Consider the following 10,807-nt stretch of genomic DNA (forward strand, 5'->3'; position numbering starts at 1 on the left):
TTTCTCAGCAGTTTCACTTTGGCGACATAGTCGCTTTCTTTGAGCTTCATGCTTGTAGCCTCGCACTTACAGGCCGGACAGACAGACACACACTTCCACATTTATATACAAGATAAGATACAAATGACAAAGGAGGCATCAGTTCTCTAACTGGTTTCCATTTACACCTGTATGGATTCATCACATAATATTTGGTGTCATAAAACACTTAAAAGAAAAATCTGACAGATTGAAATCATTTGGATCATATCCTTGGAAAGGAACAAAATCTATGATACAAGAACCTAACATTACGGATTAACAAGACATAAGATTAAATAATGTCTGAGACTGGAAAGGTTTGGTTTCTAATTAAGCAATTGGGTTGGAACAAAAAACTTAAAACTACCCCTTTTTAAAGGGCCATGATGAAGAATCATCTCTCAGTAAGCTTGCAGTACACAGATAACATGAGCTGAAGGCTGTTTTTGTGAAATTCGTAAAGTGACGTTCAAATTTCTTTCTTTTAATTGGAAGTTTCTGTATTTATCACTGGCGAGGGAGGTGCAATGAGGAAACCGAAGGCGACTGCTGGATAAAATGTGTGGTCCCTCCTGGTCAGTCCGTTACAAGCAGTGTTTCCCAAACTCGGTCCTGGGGACCCACTGTGGCTGCAGGTTTTTGTTCTAACCAGATTCCTAATCAGTGACAACACCTGATAACACTGAGCTCATTTAATTAGCTGATATTATTTTTCTTTTATCTTACATTCAGAAAAGCACAGCAGCATGATTTTTACATTTATAAGACATTTAGAAATATTTCTGCTTTTGCTATAGATTTAAATGCTTAATTCTCTTTTGTTGATTTCATTATACAGTGGAACCTTGGTTCACGAACGTCTCGGTACACGTACAAATCGGTTTACAACCAAAAAGTTCACCAAAACTTTGCCTCGGTTCACGACCACACACTCGGTATATGAACAAGCCAGTTTCCCTTTTGGTTTGTGCATGCCGATGATTTCCGCACGTGTTGCATTGTTCTCGGTCAGACGTGCGTGCTTTCACTGTGAACTCTTTGTGCTCTATTTCATTTCCCTTCCGGTTCGTACGCGCCGATTACTGCATTTAAGCATGTGTTCAGCCTCTCCCTGTTCATTGTTCTCAGTCAGACGTGCGTGCTTTACCTGTGAACTCTTTGTGCTCTACAGTATTTCGTGTGCTTTTGCAGTTAACCATGGCTTCTAAGCAAGTGAAGAGTGGTGAGCAGAAAGTTTTGCAGAAAATTGAAATCGAAGTAAAGAAAGAAATTATTGAAAAGTATGAGCGTGGCGTTCGTGTTACTGATCTTGCCGCCGAGTACAAGAAGTCAAAATCTACGATTTTGACTATTCTAAAGCAGAAAGAATCTATTAAAGCAGCTGATGTTGCAAAAGGAGTTACAGCGTTAACCAGGCAGAGTCCTCAGGTGCTGGAAGAGGTGGAAAAACTGTTGCTAGTGTGGCTGAACGAGAAGCAACTTGCAGGGGATAGCGTAAGCGAGGCGATGTTATGTGAGAAAGCCAGGAAGATTCATGGCGATTTGCTGCAAAACTATCCTTCTACGAGTGGCGAAAGTGAGGAATTTAAAGCCAGTAGAGGATGGTTTGAAAAGTTTTGCAAGAGAAGTGGCATTTATAGTGTGATAAGGCATGGAGAGGCTGCTAGTTCCGATGCTGAAGCTGCGAAAGAATTCGTGAAAAATTTCACAAAATTAGTGGAGGACGAAGGCTACATCCTGCAACAAGTCTTCAACTGCGACGAGACCGGATTGTTCTCCACCCAGTTCCTTCTCACTTCATGCCAGAACTCAACTCATGCAACGTTAGTTTTCTTGGTGGTTTATGGTTAGTTTTTGTATTACGGATTTTTCAAATGTTCATTTTTCGGTTCATAGCGTGATTTGTTGCAATGTTACTTTTCTTGGTGGTTTATTAAATTACAGATTTTTCAAATGTTCCTTTTTTTCCCCTGTGCTTAAAAAAGTGTTTACAGTGATCGGGTTGTAAGGCTATTAGCGTGAACTCCTGCAATGTTACTTTCTTGGTTGCTTGTGGTTGGTTTTTAAATAAAGTTCGGATTTGTTCAAATGTTCCTTTTTTTCCCCTGTGCTTAAAACTCATTTAAAAAAGTGTTTACAGCGATCGGGTTGTACGACTACAGCGCCAACTCTTGCAATGTTAGTTTTCTTTGTTGTTCAAGGTTTTCTCAGTGTTATTCAATGTTTTTACATTTAGTTTACTATTACGCTGTGCTTTCTATGGTGTAATTAACTATATTTGTGCTTAAAAATCTTTAAAAAAAATATATGTACATACAGATCGTACTAGGGAATCCATTCCTGGACGGGTTTATCCATTCCCGGGAATTCAGGAATCCCGCATTTCATTCCCGGGAATCCAGGCATCTCACATGTGAACGGTTTTAGAACGACCGACACTTATTTTTAATAAAACTACTGCAATATGTTGACACAACTAAAAGACTAACCTTATCTACAAGCAGTTCATGCTGTCATAGAAGTACATGTATCTTTAGTTGTGGTAATAAGAGCGTAGAAAGCATAATGTCCTCACAGGTGGCGCAGTGATAGAGCTGCCGCTTTGCAGTAAGGAGACTGTGGAAGATTGTGGGTTCGCGTCCCGGTTCCTCCCTGTGTGGATAGCGCTTCGAGTACTGAGAAAAGCGCTATATAAATGTGATGAATTATTATTATTATTATGAACATGTCCAGCATGCGGTCTTCCGTGCGAGACCACACCTTCATGCAGAAGTACGCCAGCTGCTGAGAAAGCACGCTCTGCCTCCACTGAAGTAGGCGGCACAATCATCAGATACTGATACACTTGTTCTAAACCACGCCCGCACTTGCCGTTGCGCTGAAACACCGCCATTTCAGCTTTTACTGATGCATCCAGGTTCTTGTCATCGTCCTGTGATGGCAAGTTTCTTGGCACAGATAATGCGGATGGAACAGACTGACGCATTGCAATTTCAAGTTGCTGTTCAAAGCTGTTGTCTGATGAAGTGCAAGCTGCAACAATGGCGCCACCTTAATTATTTTCAACTATAACTCTGTTATTTCTTGATTGATTTTTACACGCTATATATGCGAGCTTGGCCGTTCCCGTTTTCCCAGGAATTACAGCAGTTTCATTCCTGGGAATATGGGAATGAAAAATGTCCGGGAATCCTCCCTAGTTCGTATGGTCTGGAACGGATTAATTGTATTTACATACAATCCTATGGGGGAAATTGCTTCGGTTCACGACCAAATCGGGTTGCGACCAGAGTTTTGGAATGAATTATGGTCGTGACCCGAGGTTCCACTGTATTTTGCCCTTTCTCTGTGCAGTTTTTCCCCTTTGTTGTATCTTATTAATGAGAATTAAAAATGAGCAGAGCAGACATGCTAGCAAACAACACTGAATAAGCAAAGGCTGCAACTACTTTAGCATCAGATCCACTAATTAGTAAATAATGGATTAATTAAACAATTAGAAGACCTAGAAAAGTAGAATGAAAATCAAGATGAAAATATTGTTAAAAAGAAAAAAAAATACATTATTCCCATATAACTTGTTGGTACATTTTAATATATATATATTTTTTTTTCTTTTTAGCCAAACTTAGTTTTCTAATTTCTATATTGTTCCCAAAACACAGAACTTGGGAGATAACAGTTCACTTAATTAGCCCAGGAGTCCAATTAAAAACAGAAGCTGGTTGGAATGAAAACCTGCAGCCACAGTGGGTCCCCAGGACCGAGGTTGAGAAATACTGGTTACAAGAACCATCCTCATTAAAAAGACAAAACCAAGTTAATTTCTGGGGACGCCTCAGTGAATGCAGGGGGTCTAACATGTATATATTTAACTACCTGGCTCTATTCCCACCATTGTTGCAACTATTTACCGTCCTCCTAAATTCAACAAAGAGTTTCTGAATGACTTTTCTGCTTTTTTAGCTTATTTGTCCTCGTTATCTTCGAACATAATAATAATGGGTGATTTTAACATTCATTTGGATAACAGTAAGTCCTTGGCGACCAGAGATTTTATTTCTTGCCTTGATAACTTTGACTTTCAGCAGTTTATTGAAACCCCGACACATTTCAAAGGACATATCTTGGATTTGATTTGCTATACTGGACTTACTCCGAATGACTGTACTGCGGAAGAATTTCCATCTTCAGATCATTTTCTCCTTACATTTAATATGACTCTTACTGTCTACACCATTAAACCTCTTCATGTAATAACTTTTAGGAATCTTAAAAATATCAACATAGGCAATTTTCAATTAGGTATTGATATACTTGTGGAATCATTACAAACTATTTCTCTGCCAGATTTAGTTAACTTTTATAACGAAGGACTTCTTGACATTTTGAATTCGGTAGCCCCACTCAAAACCCGATCAGTTTCATTTACACACACTGCCCCATGGTTTACACCAACTTTGCGCATTTTAAAATCTAAAGGTCGGCAGTTGGAACGGCTGTACAAGAAGACAGGTCTTAATGTTCATAAAGAAATGTATTTTAGCCATATGCATCACTATAGGGGCAGCATACGGCATGCTAAAGCTGCCTATTTTACTGCCCTAATTTCTTCCAACAAGGGGAACTCTGGAACACTTTTTTCCCTGCTTAGATCGCTAACAAGTCCCCCAGACTCTCTTTCCTTGCACTGCCTTTCTAATGAATTTTGTAACACCTTAATGACATTTTTTAATGATAAAATCCAGGCAATACATTATAATTTAGGCTCTGTTGCTATTGACTCCGCCATTGATGATTTTCCTCCTCCTACTCATTCATTTTCCATGTTTGAGCTTCCTTCCACCTCAGAAATCATGGATCTCATCAATAGCTCTAAGCCTTCAACCTGTCACTTGGATCCAATTCCCACTGTTCTGGTTAAAGCCTGCCTTCCCTCGCTAGCTCCTCTTGTTGTTTCAATTATTCACTTGTCACTTTCCACCGGAATTGTTCACCAGTCTATGAAAACTGCAGTGATTCACCCCCTACTGAAAAAACCTGGGGTTGACCCTACTGACTTTAATAATTTCCAACCAATTTCTAATCTTCCTTTTATTTCAAAGGTTCTTGAAAAAACTGTGGCTTCCCAACTTCATCAGTATTTATCTGCTAACAGTTTATACGAACCATTCCAGTCAGGCTTCCGACGTTTTCACAGCACTGAGACGGCACTAGTTAAGATCACTAATGATCTTTTAGTGGCTGCAGACTCAGGCCTAATCACAATCCTTTTTCTTCTTGACCTCAGTGCTGCATTTGACACTGTCTGTCATTTCACCCTACTAAAAAGGCGATCTGCACTTGGTATTTCTCACATTCCGTTAACTTGGTTTAAGTCACATCTTACAGACAGAACTCAATTCATTCAGCTGGATACATGTACCTCCACTCCCACTCCTGTAGTATCTGGGGTTCCTCAGGGTTCTGTCCTTGGCCCCCTGCTGTTTATCATTTATCTGCTTCCTTTGGGTGTCATTTTTCGTAAATGGAAGATAAACTTTCATTGTTACGCAGATGACACCCAGTTATATATTTCAACTTCACCATCTGCATCGCTTCCACCATCCTCACTTACTGATTGCCTTGCTGAGATCAAGTCTTGGTTATCTTCCAACTTCTTGCAGTTGAACTCCAATAAAACTGAGGTGCTTCTTATGGGCACGAAATCTGCAATAGCGAAGGCATCAAAGATCTCAGTATTAATAGACAATACTTCTGTTACCTGTACTGATCAGATAAAAAGCCTTGGTGTAATGCTGGACAGCACGTTGTCTTTCCAGTCTCACATCAGTTCTGTTACTCGAGCAGCTTACTTTCACCTGCGAAACATTAATCGCTTGCGTCCATTTTTGTCAAATCACTCTACTGCCATTTTAGTCAACAGTTTGGTCACTTCCCGCCTGGACTATTGCAATTCACTTCTCTTTGGTCTGCCTCAAAAGTTACTACATAAACTTCAAGTTGTTCAAAATTCGGCTGCTCGTATAATTACTAAAACACCCTATTCTGATCACATTACACCCGTTATTCAGCAGCTTCATTGGCTGCCAATAAAGTTTAGGGTCAACTACAAAATTTTAGTCCTTACATATAAGGCCATTCATAATCTTGCCCCCACATATCTCTCACAGCTCCTACAAGTCATTAAACCCTCTCGTATGCTCAGATCCTCTTTTTACATTAACTTAAATAATCCACCAGCACGTCTTGTTACGATGGGATATCGCGCATTTAGCAGATCGGCACCTTCCTTATGGAACTCTTTACCTGCTTATGTTAGGAATTTGACTATCCATCCATCCATTTTCCAACCCGCTGAATCCGAACACAGGGTCACGGGGGTCTGCTGGAGCCAATCCCAGCCAACACAGGGCACAAGGCAGTAAACAATCCTGGGCAGGGTGCCAACCCACCGCAGGACACACACAAACACACCCACACACCAAGCACACACTAGGGCCAATTTAGAATCGCCAAGGAATTTGACTACCCTTCACCAATTTCAGGCTAATCTTAAAACTTATTTGTTCAAAATTGCTTATTCATTGTAACTGTTGTGTTTTATCTGATGTTTTATTTGGATTTTAAATTTTCTAGTTATTGAATGTTTATTTTTTACCTGATTGTACAGTGACCTTGAATGTTTTGAAAGGCGCTTCAAATAAAATGTATTATTATTATTATTATTATAGTGTGCGACGATTCTTCAGGCACCTGCTTTTATTCTTAACTTAAAATGAAGAGTGCTCTGAAAGTTACATAACGAACTGAACTTTTGAAGGTCGGGAGTGGCTGCCCTGAAATGTGCATTCTCAGCGTTCGGGATCGCGTAGCTGAATCTGACACGGATGGTTTGCATCGAACCTGGGCAACAGCGTGCTCCAACGGATATTACTTAGTTATTAAAACAATAATAATATTTATAGAACTCTCTTCTTATCTACTAAAAGCAAATTGAGGACCTACCGTCATGGCTCACTGGCCGCATGAGACCCCTAAACGGAGTCCAGACACAGACCTGCGAGCGCGGTAATATTTCTCGGTTGCTGACGCTCATTTTGAAACGCTTTAAGAATTACAGCATCATTGAAAACGAACTTACTGTGCCAGGGAAATCTCGTCGAAAGCTACAAGCATGCGGAGTCACCCGATCGAGTCCAAACGGAAACAGCGAGAAGTGTCTTAACGAGAGGGGTGTGTGCCAAGCCTGCCCCCCTCCCCCTGAACTTACGTAATGGGGGCGAGACGTAACGCTAAAGTTGTAATTAATACGAAAATAAAATTGTTCATAACAGACTTTAGTAAGTAACACTTGAAACGCATCAACACTTTTGGCTGATATTACATATAAATACACATTTAACGACATGTTCGACTTCGCTTCGTGGGGTATTCGAGTACCTCACACTATACAATGTCGCCATCGTATCCAAATTCACTTTTGTACAATAACTCCTCCCAGAATTGTTAGTTCTGAAATTATATCAAATTTTCAAATAGGAAATTTATCTAAAGTATTAGCACCATCCATCCATCTTCTTCCGCTTATCTGAGATCGGGTCGCGGGGACAGCAGCTTGAGCAGAGATGCCCAGACTTCCCTCTCCCCGGCCACTTCTTCTAGCTCTTCCGGGAGAATCCCAAGGCGTTCCCAGGCCAGCCGAGAGACATAGTCCCTCCAGCGTGTCCTGGGTCTTCCCCGGGGCCTCCTCCCGGTTAGACGTGCCCGGAACACATCACCAGGGAGGCGTCCAGGAGGCATCCTGATCAGATGCCCGAGCCTCCTCATCTGACTCCTCTCGATGCGGAGGAGCAGCGGCTCTACTCTGAGTCCCTCCTGGATGACTGAGCTTCTCATCCTATCTTTAAGAGAAAGCCCAGACACCCTACGGAGGAAACTCATTTCGGCCGCTTGTATTCGCGATCTCGTTTTTTCGGTCACTACCTATAGCTCATGACCATAGGTGAGGATAGGAACGTAGACCGACTGATAAACTAAGAGCTTTGCCTTGAGGCTCAGCTCCTTTTTCGCCACGACAGACCGATGCAGAGCCCGCATCACTGCGGATGCCGCACCGATCTGCCTGTCGATCTCACGCGCCATTCTTCCCTCACTCGTGAACAAGGTCCCGAGGTACTTGAACTCCTCCACCTGGGGCAGGATCTCGCTCCCAACCCTGAGAGGGCATTCCACCCTTTTTCGGCTGAAGACCATGGTCTCGGATTTGGAGGTGCTGATTCCCATCCCAGCCGCGAACCGATCCAGTTTGCAGTAAGTATTTTTTACTTCTTTTAGCGTACGCCCCTTTTCCTCTAAAAGGAGTCTGTTTTTGTATTGTCCGTATGAAAGAGAGAGAGGGGTTAGAAGCACGCACTGATACAGCGCATTGCCGCACCCACCACACCACAAACCAAGTCAGGATCCCAGATTAGGCCCCGAGTACATACATGCTACCGATGACACCTCAGCACCACACTAGTTCAGATGGAATGGAACCAGTGTGAGGTTTTTTTTATGGTGGCTGGAGTGCCAATTCTGCCACCAACCCCCAAGTTTTTCCCTGCAGGGATGGGTGCAGATTAACGTCATACCCAGGACGGAGCAATTGCAGGTTAAAGGTTTTGCTCAAGGACCCAACAGAGAAGAGTCCCGTTTGGCATTTATGGAATGCCGTATGAGAGCCAATAAAAATATACAGGAGGCGGTCTTTTGAGCATATGAACCAATAAAAATGAGACAAGGCGGTCTTACGCAGACTCGCCCTTTAATGCCTTTCCATTACAGTGTGGCGTCTTTTGAGGGCGTATCCTTCCATTGAGGGTGGAGTTAATGGATTTGCGGAGGAAAAACGTGTACGCGAGGCAGGATAAGTAGGTCAAGGGACAATCTCCCCTTTTCTTAGTGTAAATCAAAACCATATGGAAGTTTTTGGGTTCGTGGTTCCTAAAAATAAGTTGGATTTTTTTAAATTGTTCGTTAGAAATTCTAATGGAAATATTACGCGGGCGGCACGGTGGCGCAGTGGGTAGCGCTGCTGCCTCGCAGTTGGGAGACCTGGGGACCCCGGTTCGCTTCCCGGGTTCTCCCTGCGTGGAGTTTGCATGTTCTCCCCGTGTCTGCGTGGGTTTCCTCCGGGCGCTCCGGTTTCCTCCCACAGTCCAAAGACATGCAGGTTAGGTGGATTGGCGATTCTAAATTGGCCCTAGTGTGTGCTTGGTGTGTGGGTGTGTTTGTGTGTGTCCTGCGGTGGGTTGGCACCCTGCCCAGGATTGTTTCCTGCCTTGTGCCCTGTGTTGGCTGGGATTGGCTCCAGCAGACCCCTGTGACCCTGTGTTCGGATTCAGCGGGTTGGTAAATGGATGGATGGATAATATTACGCACCGTCCACATGTATCCCTCTCCCAAATGATCGATGAAAGCAAACTCAGTAACAACCGACCTACTGAATAGCGACCTGTCTGTGTTCCGTTCACTCAAAACGAAGACATAAACGCTTACTCATACCCACTACATATTATAGTTGATTGCAATTAAAGGAGCTTTCCTAGTTCTACCAAAAGCTCCCCTGCCAAAATCTTAATGTTTACCCACTTGGCTAAGGTGGTGCAGGCATTGGTGCTGCTGCCTCACAGTTCAGGTACAGACCGATCTGAAATAGCTATACTGTACATCATTACTGTACTTCTTTAGAACTCGAATCAAGCATCCTACCAAAGTAAAAAAAAAAAAAACTATGCTGAATAAGACATTTTAAAAAAGAGAAATATTAAAAGGCAACTGATATTAAAAGAATCTGAGCACAAGGATTTGTCAGCAGTGGCAGGTAGTAAGACAGTAGCTCTCAAACTCATTTCTGGGGTCCCCATGTGGATGCCGGTTTTTGTCCAACCAGTTTCGCTAACGGTGATCTTTTTTTACTTTTAATTGATCTCGTTAAATAAACCTGTCTTTCCCTCCCCACCTCTCTTCTCTTAATCTACATTTTGAATAGCACAGCAGTGCTTTTCAGAGAGACATTTAGACATAACCTGCATTTGTATTTTAGCTGTTGACTTAAATGCTTAATTCTTTGTTGTTCTATTCATTTTGCCTTTTGCTCTGTAGTTTGCTCCCATAATTGTATCCCATGATAATGGAAATTAACAACAAGCAGAGCACACAGCTGAGCAAATGACAGCAAATCATGAAAAGCTGAAACGTGTTCAAGAGTAAAGAATGGATTAAATATTCAAGACACTCAGAAATGCAGAATGATAGCCATGATGATGATGAAAATATTAAAAAACAAAAAAATCTAAATTACACCCATACCATACACAAATCCTTGGTATATTTAAATAAAAAAATATTTTGTAATTTGTTTTGTAATTTCTACATTGACACCAAAACACAGAAACTGGGAAATAACAGCTTGCGTAATTAGGCTTGGAGAGCAATTAAAAAGACGAGTTGATCAAAACCTGTAACCACAGGGGGTCCCCAAGAAAATCAAAATGACAGAAGTTTTTCTTTTCTAGCTTTTACACATTTTTAAATCTTATGTCAGTTAATTTTTTTTTTTGTATTCATGGCAGTTTTCAACATCCTTGGCTCCAGTGTTTTTCATCAATCTTTTTTATTTCTGGGGCCAAGCACACATGGCCATCATGGTGAATTTGGTGGATTTGCAGTATAACTGAGTAATTTTAGACCAACTTATATACATCACACCAACAGAAGTAAACTGGTTAAAAAATACTAAAAG

At 41.7% G+C, this 10,807-nt stretch overlaps 2 protein-coding genes across 19 annotated transcripts in view; one reads left to right on the top strand and one right to left on the bottom strand.

Moving 5' to 3' along the window:
- LOC114663507 (probable thiopurine S-methyltransferase) overlaps positions 1-7,264 on the bottom strand; it is a 261,664-nt gene extending 254,400 nt beyond the window's left edge. For 7 of the 11 annotated variants that reach the window (XM_051935753.1, XM_051935750.1, XM_051935757.1 and 4 more), the window contains exons 1-2: positions 7,166-7,255; positions 5,639-5,730 (exon numbers count right to left, since the gene is read on the bottom strand). The gene's annotated coding sequence lies outside the window, so the exon portion shown is untranslated. Of the gene's footprint in view, positions 1-5,638; positions 5,731-7,165 lie in introns of all 11 variants that reach the window. The other 4 variants (XM_051935759.1, XM_051935758.1, XM_051935751.1 and 1 more) reach the window with 3 other exon arrangements.
- The window catches only part of LOC114663782 (doublecortin domain-containing protein 2-like), a 346,685-nt gene that overhangs the window by 155,920 nt on the left and 179,958 nt on the right, over positions 1-10,807 (top strand). The window lies entirely within an intron of this gene.

This window comes from Erpetoichthys calabaricus, chromosome 13, assembly GCF_900747795.2.
Source record: "Erpetoichthys calabaricus chromosome 13, fErpCal1.3, whole genome shotgun sequence".
In the NCBI taxonomy this organism is placed as follows: Eukaryota; Metazoa; Chordata; class Cladistia; order Polypteriformes; family Polypteridae; genus Erpetoichthys; species Erpetoichthys calabaricus.